This window comes from Talpa europaea (assembly GCF_964194135.1).
Source record: "Talpa europaea genome assembly, chromosome: 3".
Classification (NCBI taxonomy): domain Eukaryota; kingdom Metazoa; phylum Chordata; class Mammalia; order Eulipotyphla; family Talpidae; genus Talpa; species Talpa europaea.
Genome location: NC_140069.1, coordinates 23,208,388 through 23,230,470, shown reverse-complemented (window position 1 = coordinate 23,230,470; position 22,083 = coordinate 23,208,388).

Below are 22,083 nucleotides of genomic sequence, written 5' to 3'. Positions count from 1 at the left end.
TTCTGGAAAAGGTAACACGATGGAGATAGTAAAAAAAAAAAAAAATCAGAGATGGGGGTGCAGAGTCAGAAGTGGGATGAATAGAAGGGACACAAGATTCTTAGCGCAGCAAAACTATTCCGTGTGACGCTACAAATGGTGGGTACATGTTAGGACATACCTATCAAAGCTCATAGTCTGTGCAGCACCAAACGTGGACCATAATGAATCTATAGCCTTTGGGTGATAATGATGTGTTGATTGGGGCTAAGCACCAAACATTTTGTGCAGGATGTTGACTGTGAGGGAGGCTGTGCATGTGTGGGGTCTCTATGGGAAATCTCTATACTTTTGGCTCAATTTTTCGGTGACACTGAAACTGCTTTAAAAAAAAAAAAAGTATCTAGAAACAACTGAGGCCCAGATTGAAAACATGAATAGAGTGAGGCAATCTATCTCAAGGAAACTGACTCCTCAGTCATATGTAAAAAGTGATTCGACAGTCTCCATTTAACACTAGGATTCTTATATGCTGTATGTCATGCATACATAGAGCAGGGTATCAGAATTATAAGAGAGAAAAGGTCATTCAGTAGTCCTGACCATACCCCTGTCTTTAATTTATTCTCCTGAAGCAAAAATTTGTATGCCCACAGGAATCCAAGCATCCGTGGCCTGGGGAGAAGTACCAAATACCTTGTTTCATGGTCAAATTGGACAGTCTGGGCTACTGATACAGCATTGTTGGCTGCTGCAGCTTCCAAAAAGACGGATTTATTTCTTTCCACTCTCATTTCAGAAGTAGATGAATATAATATACAAGGCAGCATAAATTTGGGGCAGAAGTGTTCTGACATTTCTCATGCTCATTTCTCATTCTTTTGTCACTCTTGGAAATTCAGCCCATGCATTTATCCCGTGAGTGGGAAGAGAAAGAGTCCTGATTACCACCCAGTTCTTGTGGTGTAGGTCCGTGGCTGGTGCAGTCCTCTCTGCTTAGGCTGCACAAGCGCATTCTGGGGTCTTTGGGGTCTAAACCCTTCATCTAAACCCTTCTCTAGCTGTTGCTCAGATCTGGTTTCTAACCTGAAGGAACACCCTAATCCAAGCTGCATAACTTGGAAGGGCCGATGGCAAATTCAATGTCCAATTTCATTCTTTGTGGTATTTTGCCTTGATTTTACAAATTGAAATTTGCTTTATGATTAAAAAGTACAATTTGATAACACACATATATAGGCAAACGCTATTAGCAAACCTAGTTAGAGTGAGCTTCAGAACCTTCCATGCTAGAGTTCTATGTCACATTAGGGTGGTGGAAAAAGGTAGAAACTGTCAGCCTCCTAGTGGGAAGGGAGTACTGGGGTAATTTTTCATGTAGGCTCTATCTGTGTTGCAGAATGACATCAAGAAAGAGTAGAATTGGGGCCTCCCTCTTGGCCTAAGGATTAAGTCTCAGTGCTACAACTACAACAGCCTGAGTTCTATCCCTGGCCAGGGAGCTAACCCACATATGGCGCAGCAGACCTCTTCTGTCTCTCCCCTGCTCCCCTCAGCAGTGTATTTCAGTAGATCTGCCTGTTCTGCTCCCCACTCTGTCTCTGGTGAATCCTCTCACCCCCACACCTCTGGCCTATACCCCAGTACTTCTATATAAAAATAAATAAATAAAATCTTTCTTTCTTTTTTTTTTTTTTGGTGGGACCCTCGCCGGTGACCAGGGAATGAACCAGCACTGCAGAGGCTGTGGGCAGCCTCGCAGCCCAGAGCTCAACTGCTGTGCCACCAGGGAAGCCCCCCCCCCCCAACTTCTTTTTCTTTTTTTTGAAGAGTAGAATAAGCTCTTGGCTTAATTTCCTTTGTCTCCTAGTTTAGTTGGGTGTAGACCAAGTTGGAGAAATGGTTGAGCTGAGCCTTCTGCTGATTGTTGATGATGCCAATGTCCCTGCTATGGACTGGATTTTGTGTCTCTCCCCTGCTCCCAAATTCATATGTTAAAACCTAATCCCCAGATGATGGCATTTATTTTTTATTAATTTTTTATTAAGCTTTAAAAAATTTACATCATTGTTCATTTTTAAACATTCATATTTGCTTCCACCCACCTCCTCAGGGGTAGTCCCCATAGAGTTTCCTTCACCAATGCATCCATGCACCGGCTGATGATGTTTAGATGTGGAGTCTTTGGGAAGTGAGTAGGTCATAAAGGTGGAGCATTTATGATAAGCTTTGTGCTTCTGTAAAATGACCCGAGTGTTCCCTCCCAGCCCCTACCCTTCGGCCCCCATGTGAGGACCCAGCGAGGACACGATCACTGTCTTCTGGTAAGAAGAGTGTTATCACCAGACACTAAATCTGCTGCCACCTTGATTTTGACTTTTTAGTCTTCAGAACTATGAGGGATTCCACTTTTCAAAATGCCTCCCAGTCCACAGAATTCTGTCATAGCACCCTAGGTTTATTAAATGCCCCAAAGAATGTATTTATGGCAGCAGCAGAAAGGGACAGGGACACTGGGTTGAGTGGTTTGTGGTTTAGAGACCTGTGATTTGAATCACAACTTTGACCTTGAATTGGTGAATGATCTTGGAGAAATTTTAATTTTTCATCTTTACAAAATTATTATCAGTGAGGAAATGAAGCTAAAACTATAGTTTCTGGCCTATCAACACTGGATACATAGTTCAGTGATAATGATAACCTACTTCTAGTATTATTTACTAAGTTTGTGTTTGATTCAGAATCCTGCAATCATTTCCAGTATCTTCTACAGAATTACAGAACCTGAATATCTGAGAATATTTGCATTTTGGAAAGCTCTATGAATGTTTATATAGGGCCTGGATAGAAAATCATGCTTTTGGACTTGGAATATTCTCAGACTCTAAATTCCTGACTCATAACTTGGGTCATATTCTGACCAGTTAGCTCCTAGTCCTGACTCAACCCTTTGGTATTAGTAGACAATTCACTCCTCACTGCCATGGCCATTTCTGACCCACCTCAGAAGAGTGCACTCCAGAGAGTAGAGGGCTGGAAATAATGCCTTTGAGAGAGAATAATAAACTCTGGTAAGACGAGTCTTTTGTGTAAAAGTGCAGTTTCTGAAAAATTGTTAAACTTAGGAGTGTTAGAACCCTATATGCATGACGAATTTGTGAAGGCAAAGTTGAAAAAAGGTTTCTGATTCACCTATGTTATTACAGAAATAATGTTAGCAATACTCCCTACTTTCCTATGTCATATTTACAATTGGGTATTTAATCTACAGTTCTTGGCCTAAAATGTGCTGTGTGAATTGTTAATTGTTCAAGTAATGGTGGACATTCAAGTATCCTGCTCCCCTGTGAGCTTCAGGCACAGCGGGTTTGCTTGTTCTGAGTAGAGAGAGCAGGTCTGGGGTTGAGCACAAGCAAGTAAAATACTGCTTTTCACAGGACATTCAGGAGTCAGTGAACACCGTGAAAAAGTAAAGATCATCTCAGAGGCTGGGGAGTCCACTCAAGGAATTGGGGTCCTAGGTGAGCTTCCAAGAAGTAGAACTTGGAATCCAAATTCCAATTATATGAATCTGGGTTGATGTCTATGATGTAGGCTCAGAAGTGCAGGCAAATGTGCCCAGGAATTAAATAAACAGACAGAAAACATTAGTGAATATTAATAGTTTTTTTTTCCTAAGAAGAAATATTTTAATATAGGAATCAACATGTGAACATTACATTTAGGTGGCAAAATTCAGGTTACAAATATGAGATAAATATCAAATAATATTACACTTTGGTTTTAAATCAGGGGATACCAGCCTAGAGACAATACTTTTTCAAGGTAGGGAATAACAATGCTGTAAGCCCTCAGGATGACTTAAGTATTTCTTATTTCAAGGAATCCTCCATCAGGGATTTCACTAGCTATGCCTATGGGGACAGTGGCAAAACAAGTGAACCAAAGGCAAGGAAGAATTGGCTAATCCCACCAGAACATTCCCAGCTTTGGATTTCCCTATTTCACTTTGCAGATCATTATCCCAGCTTTTATTAAGGACTTAGGTGGCAAGAACTGTGCTAAGTGTTTTTTATTATCATCTCTTTATTCTTCCCAGTAACCCTAAAGATAGATTTCTCTTAGCATTGAGAAAACCAAGCTTCAGGGAAATAATATGCTAAAGTCATAGAGCTATGAGTAGAAGAACTAGACTGTGGACCCAGATGTGTTAACTATGTGACTTTTTAAGTAAAATTCAGCAATTTGGGCTAAATCACAATGGTCCATCCTGAAGTAGTTTTATGAATTCCTTTCTACTTGTAACTCCAGCTTACCCTGAAAAAGCATAAGAACCTGTCCTACACACACACACACACACTCATACGAACACACGTATTTATGTGTGTATGTATGTAAAGAGTATATATCTTTCCCTCTCCTTGGCATCTATCTTCTCTCTTCTTCCCTGTCTTTTTTCTTTCCTCCTCCTGTCTCTCTTCTTCCTCCTCCTCCTATTCTTCCCCTCCCTCCCTCATTTTATATAATGTTAAACAGCATTAAGTGTTAAATAATACAAATACTGATATCCCATCAAGCTCTCAGTAAGATAATATGAGAGATTCAACCATGTAGCAACATTCCCTCTGGGCTGAAGGAATCTAGAATCCAGTTGGGGCAATAAGATAAATGCTGTAATAGCATAATGAAGGTCATAGGTATCACATAACACATACTACGCAGGCAGTCATACAAAGCGCTGTCAGCGTCCAACAGAAAGAAACCCCCCCCCCCCAGACTATGGAGAGTGACTTCATGGACAAAGGAATAGTTGAACGAGGTATCCATCATTATTTGTTAAAAATCAATTGACTCAATTTTGGGGCTTTATTGTATCAGAAATATCTAACCCAGTGCCCAAAACTTAGCAGGAGTCAGTAGATGTTTTCTATTAAAAGAATGAGCTAATGAATGATATCTGTTGACAATTAACTTCTCTACTTTTCGCAACAGATTTATGACTATACAAAAATGATTCCCTGTGTACAACTGTTGTGTATTATTTTAAAAATAATGCTATTTACCATCAGGTCTTTGAATTTAATCATCTTCTAATATTTGTGGTTATTGTATGAGGCACTCAAAAAAAAAAAATGCTGGAAACAGAAAAAAAAACTACTTTGACCTGAAAAGAAACTCAAAGTGTTTTGAATTAGGTTCATTAAATTGTGCATATCTGTATTTTTCCACAAGTAGAAGTTTGCAAAATCTTGTAGACAAACAGTTTGTTCTTCTATTGAAGGAGACTCACAAAAAAAAAATTCTTTTGTCTTTAGGAAAACAATATTAGTATGCAAATCTCTAATTACAACTAGCTTAAATCTGGCCTTTCTCGCCCAAGAATTTGCATCACACTTCTATGGCAATATAACAAATTACCTTGAAATTTATCAGCTTAAAACAACAAACATTATGTCACAGATTGTGTGAATCAGGAATTTGAGAGCAGCAGAGCTGGGTGGTTCTAGGTTAGTCTCTGACGATATTGCAGCCATCAGCCAGGGCTGCAGTCATCTGAAATTGTGTCTGGAGCTAGAGGATTTACATCCAAATTCTCCCAGACATTGACAGGAAGCCTCAGATTATCACTGGCTGTTGGTCACAGACCTTGGTTCCTTGCCATGGGAATCTCTCCATAGGACAGCTCACAGTATGGCAGCTGGCTTCCTTCAGAACATGCAATCCAAGAGAGAAACAAGAAACAAGATGGAAGTCTGTTTTTTATGACCTAGTGCCTGAAATATCACACCTTCACTGTCTCTGTTTTCACTTCTGGGGCCTGAGAATCCTCAAAATGATTCATTTTCTCTTTGTGCTTCCTGCAAAATTTAAATTTCTGGCCCAAGTTTAATGACATTAACAATATTTCGTATGTGTATTGAGAAATCATCTTATACCTGACACGTATTTTCTTTCTATAACTTGCTCTTATACCAATTTTTAAACTTTTGGGGTTTTGTTTAAGTTCATCTTACTGTTTAACATGCAAGTGTGAAAATTTTCTCTTGTACTTTTTGGAACAAGACAGATTATATATAGGTGTGTGTGTGTGTGTGTGTGTGCAAGCCTCATTATTATTCTAAAATAACAGCTATCATTTATTCAGCACTTGTTATGTGTAAGTCATTTTATAGATATTATAGTTGATGTTCACAAAAATCCTGTGGTGTAGGGGACATTTATCCCCTTTAACAGAAGATACAGCAAGATCAAAAACATTCACTGGCAAGACCAGGACCCACACCCACGTCTGAGTCCGAAGTCTTGTCCATGACTCTGAGCATGCGTAGCGAGTGGCCAAGCAGCCTGTCCCTTCTGTCTCTCCCAGTGCTGCTGTCCTCACAGTGGCTACTCCACAGTCCTGCCAGCTCAGGAGAAGACAAGTTGCCGTCTCTGGGTGAGCGGTACAAGTGGTTTATTTTTACAACTATTTTTCTATTTCTTCATTCCCCTTCCCCATAGCATAAAACAAAACTAAAAGTTCACACTAGTGGAATATGGACTGAGACCTATTTTGGGGAAGGCACAAATGGTTTCACGAACTTAGGACACTTGACAAGTATCTTTGAGGACACAATTTGATTCTATAAAATTTCCTTCATATTTGTAGGTTTGGATTTTGGGATTGTGATTAACATATCATTTGATATTCAGCCCAACTGCCCCAATGAAATGATGGCTGCCTTCTTGTTTTATTTGAACAAATAACTGATCCATGAAAAATTTCTACCTGCATTGGTGTGGTATATACTTCGTTTGATCTGTGGGTTGATGAAGACAGAGGATCATGCTTATGGGATTCAAATTCACATTTTGCTTTCCATTTTTTTTTAATTTTTATTTTATTTATTTATACAAGCACTGGGTACAGTCAGAAGCGTGGGAGGGTGAAAGAATTCACCAGAGGCAGAGCGGAGAGCAGAGCAGGCAGACCGATGAAGTACACTGCTGAGGGGAGTAGCGGGCGTGGCAGGAGAGGTCTGCGTGCCATGTGGGACCCTCACCCGGTGGCCGGGGATCGAACCAGCATTGCAGAAGCTGCAGGCAGCTTCGCAACCCAGCGATCAACTGCTGCGCCTAAGTTATTTTCACTCTCAAATTTCCCACATGGGTTGATTTTGGAGTAGTCTATTCACCATTCCATGACAGGTTGACAGGGATGGGAGCCGGAGATAAGCCCCAGCTCTGAGCTGCATGTAGTGTGTGATACTCATCTATTGACTTTGCCTGGGGGAGCTCAATTGATTCAGCATGAGGACATGCACACTGGCTGATTATAGGTCCTGCTTCATTTGCTTCATGTAGATGGCATTCTACTTTACACCAGGGATGTGAGTGTGGATTCAATGCTACTCTATGGTTTATATTTTTATAGCAATATTTTTTAAGGTGAATGTAGAGATTGAATTCTTTTAGGGTATATTTAGCAGGATTCTTAGAAGTAGGAGAGCAGTAGAAAATGAGTCTCAGGGGTTGGAGTAATATAATTAATAGAATTTCTCTGAAGTAAGTGTTCTACCCTAAGAGCTGTGAAAGTGTATGAGATTGCTTTCCAAGGACATGATTAGAAAATGCCAAAAAAATGCTTAGAGAAGATTTAGGAAAGGCATTGACTAAATATTGATTTGTCTACATCTTTTCTGACTTGAATCCTCTGTTTAACTCTGAAGAAATGGGCCCCCAAAGTGGACTTTCATTCACATATTTCTGACTACCAATTATGCATCAGGTAGTGTTCTAAGTACTGACAATTCAGCAGTGGAAAAAAAAAAGTGGACAAAAAAGGAAAAAAAAAATGTTTTTCTTGGAGTTTAGCTTCTAAATAAGGAATAAGACAAATATAGACATAAGTAAAACATGTTGTAAGTTAGATAATGGTTAGTGCTGAAGATGAAAGAAAAACAGGTAAGAGCTGGAACAAGCTATAGGGATGGGGGAGATTGGAAGTTTATGCTTTTGGCCAAAGAAGTTGTCATTGAAAAGGAATCATTTGGGTAGAAACATGCTAGAGAAAAAAGAGTAAACCATGCTGAGATATCTAAGAAGGGGTTTCCAGCCAAGGGAACAGCAGTGCCACGGTCCTGGGGTGGCAATGTTTCTGACTGATGGGAAGAGTGTGGTTGGAGTAGAATAAGAGGGAAGGATCACAGGAGATGAGTTAGAGGAAATGAGTTGGAGACACGAGGTAGATCCTGTAGCATTTGGTATATCATAGCAAAGACTTTGGCTCTTGAGCAGTCAGGGTTTCCCAGCCTGAGCACTATTGTTATTTTGTAGTGATATTGTCCTGAACATGCTGGGGAGTGCTAGCATTCCATGTTTAGTAACATTTCTGACATCTGTCCTTTAGATTACAGTTGCACTACTGGGCAGTTGCACTAATGGGGGGAGGGGGGTGGCAAGTCTCCAGACATTTCTAAATATTTCCTGTAGAGTAAAATCCTCCCCCAGTTGAGAATCACTGCGTTAAGTGATTGGAGATGCTACCAGCTGGTTTAGAAAGGAGTGGTACATTATCTGATTTTAATATTTGCAAGAAACAGATACTTTACATCATTGGGTAATGATTAAAAATTTGAAACCATAAGTATTCTATTTCTAGGAGATTTTCTTATGGAATTAATTAGTTGAGTATCCAATGGTGTATATATAAGTGTTCTATAATTGAAATGAGAGGGCAGAATTGACCCCTTATCCAAAATAGGTTCAGATGTGGATACTAATGAAACCATACAAGCACTCAGAGGGCATGAAAAGGTTTATAATTCACATAATAGGACTTTCTGGAAGGAGCAGGGCAGATACCCAAGATGATTTCGAAGGGTTGAGTGCGGAGAGAGGGAAGTGGTTTTGATTATGATTAGGTTAAAGGATTGGGGTGAACATTTATGAGCAAGGTCAGCCACTTGCAAACTTTCTCACCCCTTTGTCAAGAAGGAGCACCCAGGATTTCTTATTGGCCTGCCAGGATATAGGGCAAAAGGGCCTAGGGGAGGTGTGGAACTCGAAAACTTTCAGCAACCAAGCAGAAACAAATAAAACATAATATCCAAACATAAAAGAGATTATTTATTTCACACTATTTATTACAAATTCTCTCCTGATACCTGTTTGAGGAAGGAATCATGCTATGTCTCATTTAATACAATGTTAACTTATTTGAATAAGCTATCATGGCATTCTGTGAAGCTTACACCCTAAATAGTAAGGAAAGTGAAGATCCCATTCAATGCCTAGCCAAGAGCCCAATATGGATATTCTGAAAAGTACAGTGTCCTCTGACCATCAAGAGCCTTTGAGGGTTCTTCTCCCATGACCCAAGGCCTACACCATCAGCTGGGTATGGGACTCACAGCTTCCAGGTTTGGTAGAGTCTATCTCCAGAAGGTTTCAGTGTGTGGGCAGAAGTAGCTGAGTGTAGATCTGGGTTGAGGACGGCAGTCTCCCAGAATCACATGGCCCACTATGGCCGTCATGGATGGACCATAGGGGCATCTCTAGGAGGCCTGAGAGGAGGTTGCTAAAGTCTCTACAGTGATGGATTTTCTGGAACCACTAATGAGAGTGCCTCTTATATAGCAATGTGGATAGATTCCAGACCTGTTTTGGTAGAGGACACAATCTGTAGTGGCACAATTTGTAAGCAACAGTATGAATGGGCCTTTAGCTATAGATTATGCTGTAATCAAGATAACACTATTTTGTCTGAGATACATGGCTAGGTCTTGGTCAAGTCTCACAATCCAGGTTGACTTTGAAGGGTGCCCAAGCCATATGCTCTGGTCCCCAAATAAGTTATTCAAATGTGTGATTTGTGTACATTAAATTTTTCACAGAGGCTTGACAGGATTCTGCAAATGCAATGGAGGGTAGGTAGCTCAAAATGTACGGTACCATCAGGCAGCAACAAAACTGAGACTCACGCTCATTGGCAGACAGCAGCACTCAGTGCCCAGGTGCCTCTGGCTGGTGAGTTAGTTGGCAAGCTGGGCACAGGGGACAGAGGTGCTACCTATGGGAGAAAAGCGTCTTTGATTTTCTTTTTTTTTAAATTTATTTATGCATACAAGAGCTGGGGTGCAGGCCAGAGGTGTGGGAGGTGAGAGGACTCACCAGAGACAGAGTGGGGACAGAACAGGCAGACTGACTGAAATACACTGCTAAGGGGAGCAGTGGTTGAGACAGGAGAGGTCTGCTGCGCCATTTGGATCATCTCCCTGGCTGGCCGGGGAATTGAGCTCTGTGCTGAAGTGACCTCTGTGCTGAATCAAAATCAGCTGCAGTGACTGGCAATAGCTTGATAGGGATGTCTTTAATCCATGCGCCACCAAGGAGGTTTTGTTTTTCTTATGGTTGGGGATTAGGGCTGGGATGGGTTTGTACAGTTTGAATTTTCTCGATAACACCAGTGACTTCCATAAGAAAGAAAACATTGGTTTACAGAGATGTGGGGAGACAGGAGAGAAGGAGAGTTAGGGTTCATCATAATTCTACTTATAGTGAGCCTCCCTGGTGGCGCAAGGGGTTAAGATGCAACCTATGGAGCTATTGGCAGCCACTGCAGCATGAGTTTGATCCCCAACCAGCCAGGGAGCTACCCACATGGCGCGGCAGACCTCTCCTGACTCGCCCGCTGCTCCCCTCAGCAGTTTACCTCGGTCAATGTGCCTGTTCTGCTCCCCACTCTCTCTGGTGGATCCTCTCACCACCCCCAATACCTCTGGCCTATACCCCAGCTCTTGTATGCATAAATAAATCTTAAAAAAAATTCTTCTGATACTGATAAAAGATTAGAACTAACATGAATACTAAAGGACAAGTGGGTAAATAATTTTGTAGATCCATGCCATGGAATATTGTGAAGCAGGAATATTATTAGGTGAGGAAATTAAGTTATTGCGATACAATCCTATCTTTGTGCCTATACACACATAGCATCTAAACACACACAGTTACTGTGTATGTGCATAGTTCGAGGAAAATGCACCAAGATGTTAACAGTGTTTACTTATGTGGTAGGATTACAAGATTTTATTGTGATTTTGTTTGTTTGTATATTCCTTAGTGTGTACTCTATGTGCAATATTTAAAAAAGAATATTTCCAATGGAAATAGTTCTTTCTTGAAGCCTTTGTTTCAATGTCATTTCTAGCCATGGGGCCACACATAATGTTGAGGTGAGAGCTGGCTTTGCTGCATGTGGCCTCATCATTGTGCCTGTGTGTTTCATCATTTTGCCTAGTCTAAAGATGATCCAGATGGCCAAAAAATGCTATGTTGTGTAAAGAGCTTTGCTGCATGGTCTGCTTAATTCTGATTTACCATGGTTCAGAACATCTTGAATTACTTTTGTATTTATATTGTAATTTTATAAACCCCCCAAATTTCAGAGGTAGAGAGATAAGAAAATTCAGAGTTACTATGGTAAATTACCTCCTTCTCTACTTTTTCAGTGCCTTGTCTAGAAAATGATAATATCTTTATAATAAAATTAGTGAATTCTGATGATTGAATAAGGTGGGAATTTGGACCATCATATGTTTACTTCATTAGTAAATTATTAGTAAATAAATGATAGAAGACACAAACATTTCATAGCACAAATGGATGTCAAATGTGCCAATTACAAATGACTTTGCATGTTTGGAAATAGCATTGATTTCTATTGAGAATGAAATAACTGTCTTTAAAAAATTTAAGATCATGCAACATTGATGTTTATGCTTTTCAAAGTGTTGACACTGATTTGTTAATCATGATTACCAAGAAAAAGTGTATCTTTAAAATTTTTATCAGATCTAGAATTATAAAGCCTTTATCATGTGCACTTGCATTTATTAACAGAATGCTAAAGATATAACAATGTCCTGTGGGTAATAGTGTAAAGGGTTTGAAGTCTCAAAAAAAGGGGTTCATTAAATTCAAAAGTCTTTTGTAATAACTGAATGTATTGTCTGTCTTTACATTGATAATTTATATAATGTTCCCATTTGAACATACTAATCTATAATTTAGAAGACTTCGCCAAAATGTATTTTTTGTAATCTAATTTCTAGAGAGGTGAGTGGCATAATATTGAGAGAAGAAAATATATCCATGATTTGTCCATTCATTGCACTGGAGAATAAAATCCTTTACTCAGTTTGTTCATCAGTTCTTTGCTTAAAAAAATTAATTACTCAAGCAACTCTTACTGAACTTCCAGTGTATGCTTGCCTTAAATCAGGAGCCACAGGCTCTTCCTTGCTGGAATATATATCTGCTTATATAATTTAGCTTTATTAGGCATTTGTCAAAGGCAGTTTTTTTTATTTAAGTTATTTATTATGCATAGAAGAAATGGGGTAGAGGCCAGAGGTGTGGGGGGCAAGAGGACCCACCAGAGACAGAGTGGGGAGCAGAACAGGTGGGCCGACCTAAACACACTGCTAAGGGGAGCAGAGGGCATGACAGGAGAGGTCTGCTCAGCCAGGTGCTGGTCAGCTTCCCGGCTGGGGTCCAGGGCTTGAACTCAGGCAGTGGTGCCTTCTTCTAGTGGTAGTGCTGAGACTTAACCCCAGGAAAGTCCCTGAAAGGCAGGTTTCTATGGGACATGATATATTGGCATATTTCATCATTCTTCCTTCCTTTTCCCAGAGTAACATCATGAATCCATCACAACGCTCTTTCTCACTCCACACAGACGTGGTCTCATAATCCATCTGAGCACCTTACCCCAGGCAGTCACTGTCAATTCATTCAAGCTGACACATGAAGGCAAGACTTGGGTCATGACAAATACCTCATACCTGTTAGCTACTGTTATTCCCTAGCATGGTGCTCATCACCTAAAGAGATTATTGAAGATAAGTATAATGACTAGAGAGACTGTAGCTAAAATATTGACTTGTCTACATATCTTCACTTTTGTATTAAGTGAAGAAGGCAGAAAACTTCTACTTTATTCAGCCAGAGTATTCCTGTCGTAGAGAAGAAAAGGATGCTGTTCTCCAAAAGCAAACACCACATTGCTTTCTCTACACCAGCCTCTATACCTGGTTCTCTGGTCTTCCCTGGGATCCTGTGACCACCACTATCCTTTATTTTTTAATTAATTAAATTTTAACTGCGATAACATTGGGGTGTCCCCATCAGGTGTTACCACATTAATGTATCCACGACCAACTCACACATACCCGGTCACCACAGACCATTGTGACTTCCTCCCTCCCTGTTATTTCCCATGTCCACCTCCTTCCTCCTTGGGGGCTCAGTTCTGTAGGCAGCTATCAAGGGCTAATTTTTCAGCTTGTCTTTATCTGACTGTTAACTTAGCCTCTTTATATTCCACATATTTGTGACACCCTCTGGTATGTGAAGTAAGTCAGTAGGAGAAAGATATCATCCTTTTAAGTGTCATTTTCCCCCCCTAAAATTTACTAGAGACCATGTATGTCTGTTGCTTGCATCTAAGAATCTAAGTCATTTAATAATAAGAAACTTCAAGGACAAAGCAAAATCAGAGCAGTTTGTTGAGGATCCGTTTGTCTGCAAAGCCCATGTTCTTTGATAGATCCTGCTGCAGACATGGTTTCTCTTGCAAGCAAAACTGCCTCTGGGTCCAGGTTCACAAGCTGCTGAAAACTACTTGCACCCCTTTGCGGCCTGCAGGCCTTCTTCAGTGGCACCTCAAGGAACAGCCTTAGTCACATAACTCAGCTTTTGTCTGTGGTCCTGAAATTGCCTGCAATCCGTTCAGATTTGTAAGAGAAAAGATAGAAAATATGACTAAAAATTAAGTTCAGCATTGTGGAAGTGGATCACTGCATATTTCAGCTTTCAGGTCATCGTTTTGCTATCAAATACAGAATAACAGTTTTAAAGTAAAACCTGGTCATCTTCTATTAGCATGGCCAGGCTGTGTGAAGTGTTCCAGAGCGAGCTGGGAGGCCAGGAGAACAGGGTTCATTCCACCCGCCCCTGCTGCTCTGTAGAACATGCTCGCAAGATTTATATTTGTTTTGAAGTTAATTAGCCCAATGTAAACCTTATGTGTTTTTGATGAATTGCTTTCACACTGGCAGGCTTGGACACACTGGCAGGCTTGGCAGAGGGGAAGCGTGGGTGGGGCTGATGAGGGATGGGTGTGAGGTCTTTCCCTAAACGGCCCTCCATTCTCTTCATTCTAGAGTGCATGCTAACGAAAACCTGAGAACATTTTTACAGTCTCATTGAAAAGAATTTGTTTTTCAACTCGCATCATGATTTCAAGATCAGGGAACCATTTTTGTCATTTTCTATAATTCCTATCACGGTTCTTATTTGAGATCATTTCTAAGAGGTACACCATGTTCCCCCAACTTCACCGGGATGTATTTTGTGAAATTATGGTGGTTTTTAGAAGTCTCTCTTCTGCGCACCAGATCCCTTCTTGAACAAAGTCTCTGCTTCCAGATTCTGGGCTGGAATCCCCTCTTCCTTCCCCAATACTACTTGGCCTTTGGGGCATTCTGAGGTGTGTGGTAGTAGGTGGAGGCTTGGGAGGAAAAGCTGCTGCTCTGCATGAGAGCCCAAGATGTGTTTTCTGGGCCCACATTGGACTCGGGTGGTATTCACGAGGGCACTACTGACCTGCTGGCCCTACTGCAAAGGCTAGGGTGGAGAGCAGATTCAAAAAAGTGGTGCTTCTCTCCTCTTTTCTGCTCTCCGGTGCCCCTTCCTGTCCTTTACCTTCCCTACCTCCCTCGCCCCATCTTCCTTTAGAAGTCTAGCTTTCCAGAAAGAAGCAGTCAAGGCTGGCCTGCCCTCCACAGGAGACATGGGAATCTTTGCACACCCCCTCTGCATGAAAGGGTGCAGGCGGAAGTTGTAGAAAGACGCGTGCAGGCTGCTCCTCCTCAAATGTACCTTTGCAGGGCATCTCCTGTGTGGGGGCCACTCCATGTGGGTCTCTTTCTGCAGTGCAAAATGGGGAACCTGGTTTCCTTTCACCTATCAAATATGCCTCTTCCCCCAACCTAAGATTTGACTTGAAGTGTGAAGAAGTTGAACACTCCTCACTGCTGATTTTTTCCTTTTTTTACACATTTCTAAGGTTGGGAGAGACTTCTATCTGCTTCCTAAGCTGCCGTCTGTCCTGCTCCCTTCTCTGGACACAGTAGTTCAGACTGCAACTAAAGAAAATGTTTTAAGAGAAGTTCCAAACAGGGTCTCCCCTGGTGGTGCAGGTTGTTGAACGCTGTGCTGTGAAGCTGCCTGCAGCCTCTGCAGTGCCAGTTTGATCCCAGCTGGCTGGTGAGGGTCCCACATGGTGCGCAGACCTCTCCTGCCTCGCCCGCTGCTCCCCTCAGCAGCGTATTTCGTCAGTCTGCCTATTCTGTTCCCCACTCTGTCTCTGGTGAATCCTCTCACCCTCCTGCGCATCTGGCCTGCACCCCAGTTCTTATATAAATAAATCTTGGAAAAAAAAAAAAAAGGAGGATCCTCATCTAAAAAAAAAAAGACGTTCCAAACATTTTAGGCTGTGTGTGCAAGTGCCCAGCTTAGTTCTACTGGAATTCAAATTCATGCATAATACTTCTGCATAATACTTTTGTACTTGTGGTTTACTAACATATCTTACATACCATTCTTTTGAGAAAGTATGTTTATATAAATACTTTAAAGAAGAAGAAGAAAGAAAACAGGAGTCCATAGTAAAGCCATAATCACCTGCCTTTTCCCTTTGTACTCCCTTTCCTGTTCCCAGAGGGAACCATTTTTATCTTCTTTACAATTTCTGTTTACATTTTCTGGTAATTATATCACTAGATGACACTGCACCATTGTAAGGAGATAACTGTCAGCCTGTAGGTAACTGCACCCCGAATGGAGATGAACATGCAGGTGAGTCCAGGGGTTCTGAATGATAACACCACAGCTGTGTCAGCTACAGTGAGTCCAGGGGTTCTGAATGATAACACCACAGCTGTGTCAGCTACAGTCTCTGCAGACTCAGAACAACCACCTATTTTTTTAATATATTTTTAAGATTTATTTATGCATACAAGAACTGGGGTACAGGCCAGAATTGTGGGGGGGGGGGTGAGAGGATTCACCAGAGACAGAGAGGGGAACGGAACAGACAGATTGACAGAAATACACTGCTGAGGGGAGCAGCAGTAGAGTCAGGAGAGGTCTGCTATGCCATGTGGGTCACTTCCCTGGCCAGGGATCAAACTCATGCTGCAGTGGCTGCGAATCGCTTCATAGGTTGCGTCTTAACCCCTTGCGCCACCAGGGAGGCCCACAACTACCTATTCTTATTGAGAACTCATTACGTCCTAAATGTATGGGTATGATTAAATTTACTACAGCATTGAACCCTTTGCACTCCGCTGTCCCCTCTCAGGGGACATCGGAATTCTAGCATATCACTCGGATGTCCCCTCTCAGGGGACATTGCAATTTATTAGTGATTACGGGGAATTGAGGTTATTTCAATGCAACTTTTTGAGACATGCATGTTTCCCTGAAGTTTTATCTTGAAATGGCACAAGAAATTAAATCAAAATATCGTAAAATGGTTCGGAGTGCAAAGGGTTAAATTAAGCATGCCCAATTATTTGCAGATGTCTCAAAATGTGAAAGCCACACCATTTGTAACGAGATTACATATACATAGTAGGTATGTGTAACTGATAAAGTAGATGTATGACTCATGGGATATCATGTATGATATTGTCTCCCAATACCCCTTTCAACTTTATTCAGTGGGGGGAGTATTCCTTAGTTACTGAACAGTGAAGTAATTAATACCTGTCCCAGAGTCGATTTAGGTCACAAAATTGTCATGATTCAAAAGTTAAAGAATCTTATCCAATATATCAACAATTCTTTCTTTATTAAAAATCATGTCTTCTTACCTCCAGCTTAAGGCCTGGCATGTAGAAATTGCCTGCACACTGTCTCAGTCTGTCCTCCAGTGCATGCTGCTGCTCTGTCACTGGGGAGGCATGGGAAGAAAGGAGAGGTAGAGAAATACCAATGTCGGTCTGATGGCTTTGTGCTTTCTGGTCTTGACATGGTTTAAACCCACTTTCTCTTATGGTTCCTTGCACAGATTCTCCTGAGAACCCCCACTGGGAGGCTTCTTACTTGCTGTTTCCCTCATGTAGGAGTTTGTCTGTCTTCCCCAAATAGTGATTTGCATCTCCTTCTACAGCCTCCAGGAACTTGCTTCTATTTTACTTCTTACTACAGGATTTCTTTGCATCTTCTAGAACAGGACCCAAGGTGATCACCCACAAGCTTTCTCATGCTGTGATACATTCTTTGCCTCCAAGAAACTCTTAAGATGCCCCACGCCTCAATAATGATGCAGCTATCCCAGCTCTGTCTCTGAAAGCACTAAGGCAGCTGATTTTACATCTGATTTTTCCCTGTACATAGAATACTCTCCATTTGTCTCTCCATCCCTCCATCTTCCCCCTCACCAGCACTCTAGTTTAATGTGTGCCCAATGTTAGTAGGCACAGAGTAAAGGCCCTGTGGTTTGACTCGAATCCTTCTCTACCAGGAGTTGAGGTGAGAGGCCAGGTTGTAGTGTTCCCCTTCAGGTCCTCTGAAATTCTGTGGCATTCTCCCAAACTCTCATCACAAAATGATCTCTTTATATCTTATCTCCTTTCCTTTGCTCTTCTTTATGTTTTTCAATTGACCATGGTGTCAAAGAGTCATAATCTGAGTTCTAACTTTATTTCAGAAGTTCTGTATTTTCGTTTGGCATTTATCTCATCTTTGTGAATTTTGCATTTAAATCTTTTTGATGTATTAAAAAATTGACTACAACACCTTGTCATATACTTTCCCATCCAGTCATCAATCTGTTCTTGTAAACCCAGTTGCTTAGCTAATGGTTTTTAGAAACAAGTCTCAATTCATCTTGTCCTGTTTCCTTTATCTGCATTATTTAGGACACTGCATTCTAACTGCAAGAAACCACCTAAAGCTGCTGTTAATGGTGACAAATATTTCATGAAACTGAATGACAGAAAAGCAGCCTGCCTTAGAGTGGATTTGAACCAGAAACTAAAAGAAGTAGGGACCCTAGGGAATAGAATCTTTCCTCTTTACACACACACACACACAGACACACACTGCAGTTATTGAATTATTTCCTTCTAGGCTGACTTTCTATGTTAACAGCACTTGTGGTGATAAGAAAATGATCAGGGGGCCTCCCCGGTGGCGCAGCAGTTGAGCGCTGGGTTGCGAAGCTGCCCGCGGCCTGTTTGATCCCCAGCTGCTCCCCAGCCACTAGAGGACCCACATGGCGCGCAGACCTCTCCTGCCGCCCCGTTGCTCCCCTCAGCAGTGTACTTCGGTCCTTCTGCCTGTTCTGCTCCCTGCTCTGGCTCTGGTGAATTCTCTCACCTTCCCGCGCTTCTGACTGTACCCAGTGCATGTATAAACAAAACAAACAAATAAAATAAATAGATAAATAAAACATGCCTCTATTAAAAAAAAAAAGAAATTCTTAAAAAAAAAAAGAAAATGATCAGGGATAGTACTATGTTCATATGTTACGAGGTCAGTTGCAAAGAGAGACTCCTCTCACTTCTAGGAAATGGATTCTGATTGGCTCATCTTTGCTCAGGCATTCATTTCATTTCCTCTGGTTCTCCCCTTTGCCACATCCTCCCACTCCAGCCCCCACTGCCATCCCTTAAACCTCTTTTTTTGGTGGGGGGTGATATTTTTATTTTTATTTATTTTTAAGATTTATTTATATGAGCACTGGGGTACAGGCCAGAGGCAGAGACAGAGCAGGGAGCAGAACAGGCAGAAGGACTGAAGTACACTGCTGAGGGAAGCAGCGGGCGAGACAGGAGAAGTGTGCCTCGCCATGTGGGAATCTCCTTGGCCAGCTGGGAATCGAACTGGTGCTGCAGAGGCTGCGGACAAGGCCAGAGCTCTGCGCTCAACCCGCTAAGCCACTGGGGAGGCCCCCCTATACCTCTTTGATCCTTTCTCCTTGTCACCTTAACCTCAGAAATCTCACTGAGCTTATTAGTGTTCACTAGTTTTTATAAGTATTTCACTTTATGGAATCATCTATATAAGCATTGATATTTATCTTTGTCATTCTGACTTACTTTATATACATTATTCCCTTGGATATTTTCTGCTTTATTGTAAATGGGAACATTCATATATCATTGTGGCTGAGAAGTATCCCACTGTGTGGATGTACCACATCTTGATGGGGATGCAGTTTGGTGGGCATGCAGTTGTTCAGTGTCCTAGCTATTTAAGGAATGCTGCAATAAACATTGTAGAGCATATCATTTTTGGGTGGTTTTGTGTTTTTTTGTACAGATGCCCGAGGGTGGGATTGTTGGGTCATACAGTAGTCTGTTTTGTAATTTTTTTAGGGTAAATACAATCACTTTCCACAATGACTATACCAGGTTACATTCCCACCAACTGTATAATAGGGATTCTCTTTCCTCCTTATCCTTTCCAGCAGTTGTTTTGGGGTACTTTTTAACACACAACATTCTCATGGATGTGGCAAGTATCCCCAAAGTTCCTGTAAAATCCACTTTGAATATGATAAATATTACGACCATGGTTGTATTAATATAGCATTGTCAACGTTATGAGTAGTTGATTGTGCAGGTGGTCTCATTTAATCATATGGGCCCTTTAAGACTGATTTTAACAGTCAGAGACTGAACTCGTTGAATCATCCCTTTTCCAGGGTTATGCCATCTAGTCCATGTAGGTCAGCTGAGTTAAATCTTGCTTTTAGCAACAAGTCCTCTTTTAGATTTTGTGTCCTCTTAGTTTTTGTTCATGTTCTTTTTTTATACTTACCAAACTCTTTTGCTCCTGGCTGTGAAAAAAATCTGCCTGTCCGTCTGAGAATTTCTGTAGCTAACAAAATAAATCAGTTTTGTCTTTTCTAGGGTTATAGCACCAAGGATAGGCTATAGGTAGGAAAGACACTGGTGCAATTTCTAAAAGCACTAAGGCACTGGGCTATCAAAACATATATACGTGAGCTCCTAGACTTTGGCATCCTATGGAAGAGACATACTTGGATTGGGTAAAACCCAATCCAGAAGACAGGAGAGATCCAAAAATTGGCATCTCCTCATGTAGAAAAACAGGCATTTTTTTTAGATTTATTTTTTTTTTTATGCATACAAGAACTGGGGTGTAGGCCAGAGGTTTGGGGGGTAAGAGAGCTCACCAGAGACAGAGTGGGGAGCAGAACAGGCAGATCTACTGAAATACACTGCTAGGGGAGCAGTGGGCAATACAGGAGAGATCTGCTGCACCATGTGGGTCACCTCCCTAGCTGGGGATTGAATTCATGCTGCGGTGGCTGGTGATAGATTGATAGTGCTGAGACTGAAACCCCTGTTCCGCCAGGGAGGCCCCGGAAAACAGACTTTGAGGCAAATCCTCCCAACTAAAAAAAAGCAGGTGATAGCATGGTGGTGATGGTTAAAAGGTGAATGACCCGTCCTTCTCACTGTGTTATAGCTACGGAGAAGCAGCTGCAAAAAGCCCCTTAGAAGCATGCCAGGCACAGAGTGTTAACAAGTCAAAACATTGACAACTAATATGTTTCTGTGTGTAGAAATCTTTTCTAACTGAAAAATTCATTTTGGGCCTTGTCCCTGTCTTTCCCAAGGGATATTGAGAATCAACAGGTAAAGTTAAGTCTTATGTATACTTTTAAAGGACTAGGAGATAGTCACTTATAACAGAGTGAAGCAATGATTTTAGTTCTACATTGCCACAGTGAAAACAAATACTTTTTGCTAAAATCTCTTTGGAGTTTTTATTTGTTGTGACAATGGCTATAGGCTATGAGAAAGGCTTGAAATCCTATTTCCCAGACACAGGCAAGGCTTTCTTTATCTTTTTCAGCTCTTTGCTTAACTATTATCTTATCGGTGCAATTTTCTCTAATCATCCTATTTAAAATTACAGTATTGTTTGCTCTTTGGCAGTCTCTCCCTTCTCTGCTTTATTTTTCTTCAAAGCACTTACCACCTTTAAAAAAATACTGTATTTAAAAATATGATTTATTATACTCCCCACCCCCTAACTAGGCTGTAATTTCTGAGGAAAGAATTTTGCATTTATTTAAATCATTCCAACATGTAGAACTATACCTTTTATGTAATTTACAAATTTAATCGGTATATTTTGAATGGATAATTGTTGAATGAAGATTCTGCATTTGTTGACAGGATAAAGAATATGTGCCTCCATTTTAACTGATAAGCTAAACAAGTCTTTTCCAACGTAGACTTATCTAAGATTTGAGAGTTGCAAATTATTTAAAACCAAATTAAATCATTTACTGACCTATTTATTTTTTTTTACCATAAATAAAACTTTCAGGTGAAATAGAGGTTATCTCAAGGGGGATTGTGGAAGACTTTAGTGTTCCTGTCTTATTTTTTAATGCAGAATTTTTTTTTTCAGAAGTGCATGCATAGTGCTTTTGTGATTAGAAAAGAAAATCCATACATATGTATTAGTGATTATTTTTAATGTTTGGAATTTGTTATATCTGGACTACAGACAAATCCTGAAGACTGTTAACAAATGAAGCATCAATTGTTACTAATTTAGAGTCATCTGGAATCTCAGTATTTCTCATTAATTTCATGCTTCTTTGCTATGTATTTACCAGAGCCAAAGAGTGAAATTGCTAAATTCAGAAAGCATCTGCACCCTAGGAGAGTTCTCTATGTGTCCTAAAAGATTATTATAAGCAAAAGTAAGCTGGTTGGAATGAAAAGGAAATGGCACATTTAAACTTTGATTCCTTTTTACTTAATTCAGAACGTTCATTGTTTTTCTTTCTAAATTGATTTTTGACATGCACTTTTTTTATTTTGATCTTTGCTTAATATTACTGAGAACATTGCTTAAATGTTTTGATTTTTACCACTTTCTTTTACTATATATTTTATTGTATTAAAACAAGAGAATGTTCAAGATACATATAGTATTTTACATGAAACCCCTTTAGAAGAGATGCAAAGATGATTTATACAAATTATCTCAACAGTTTTA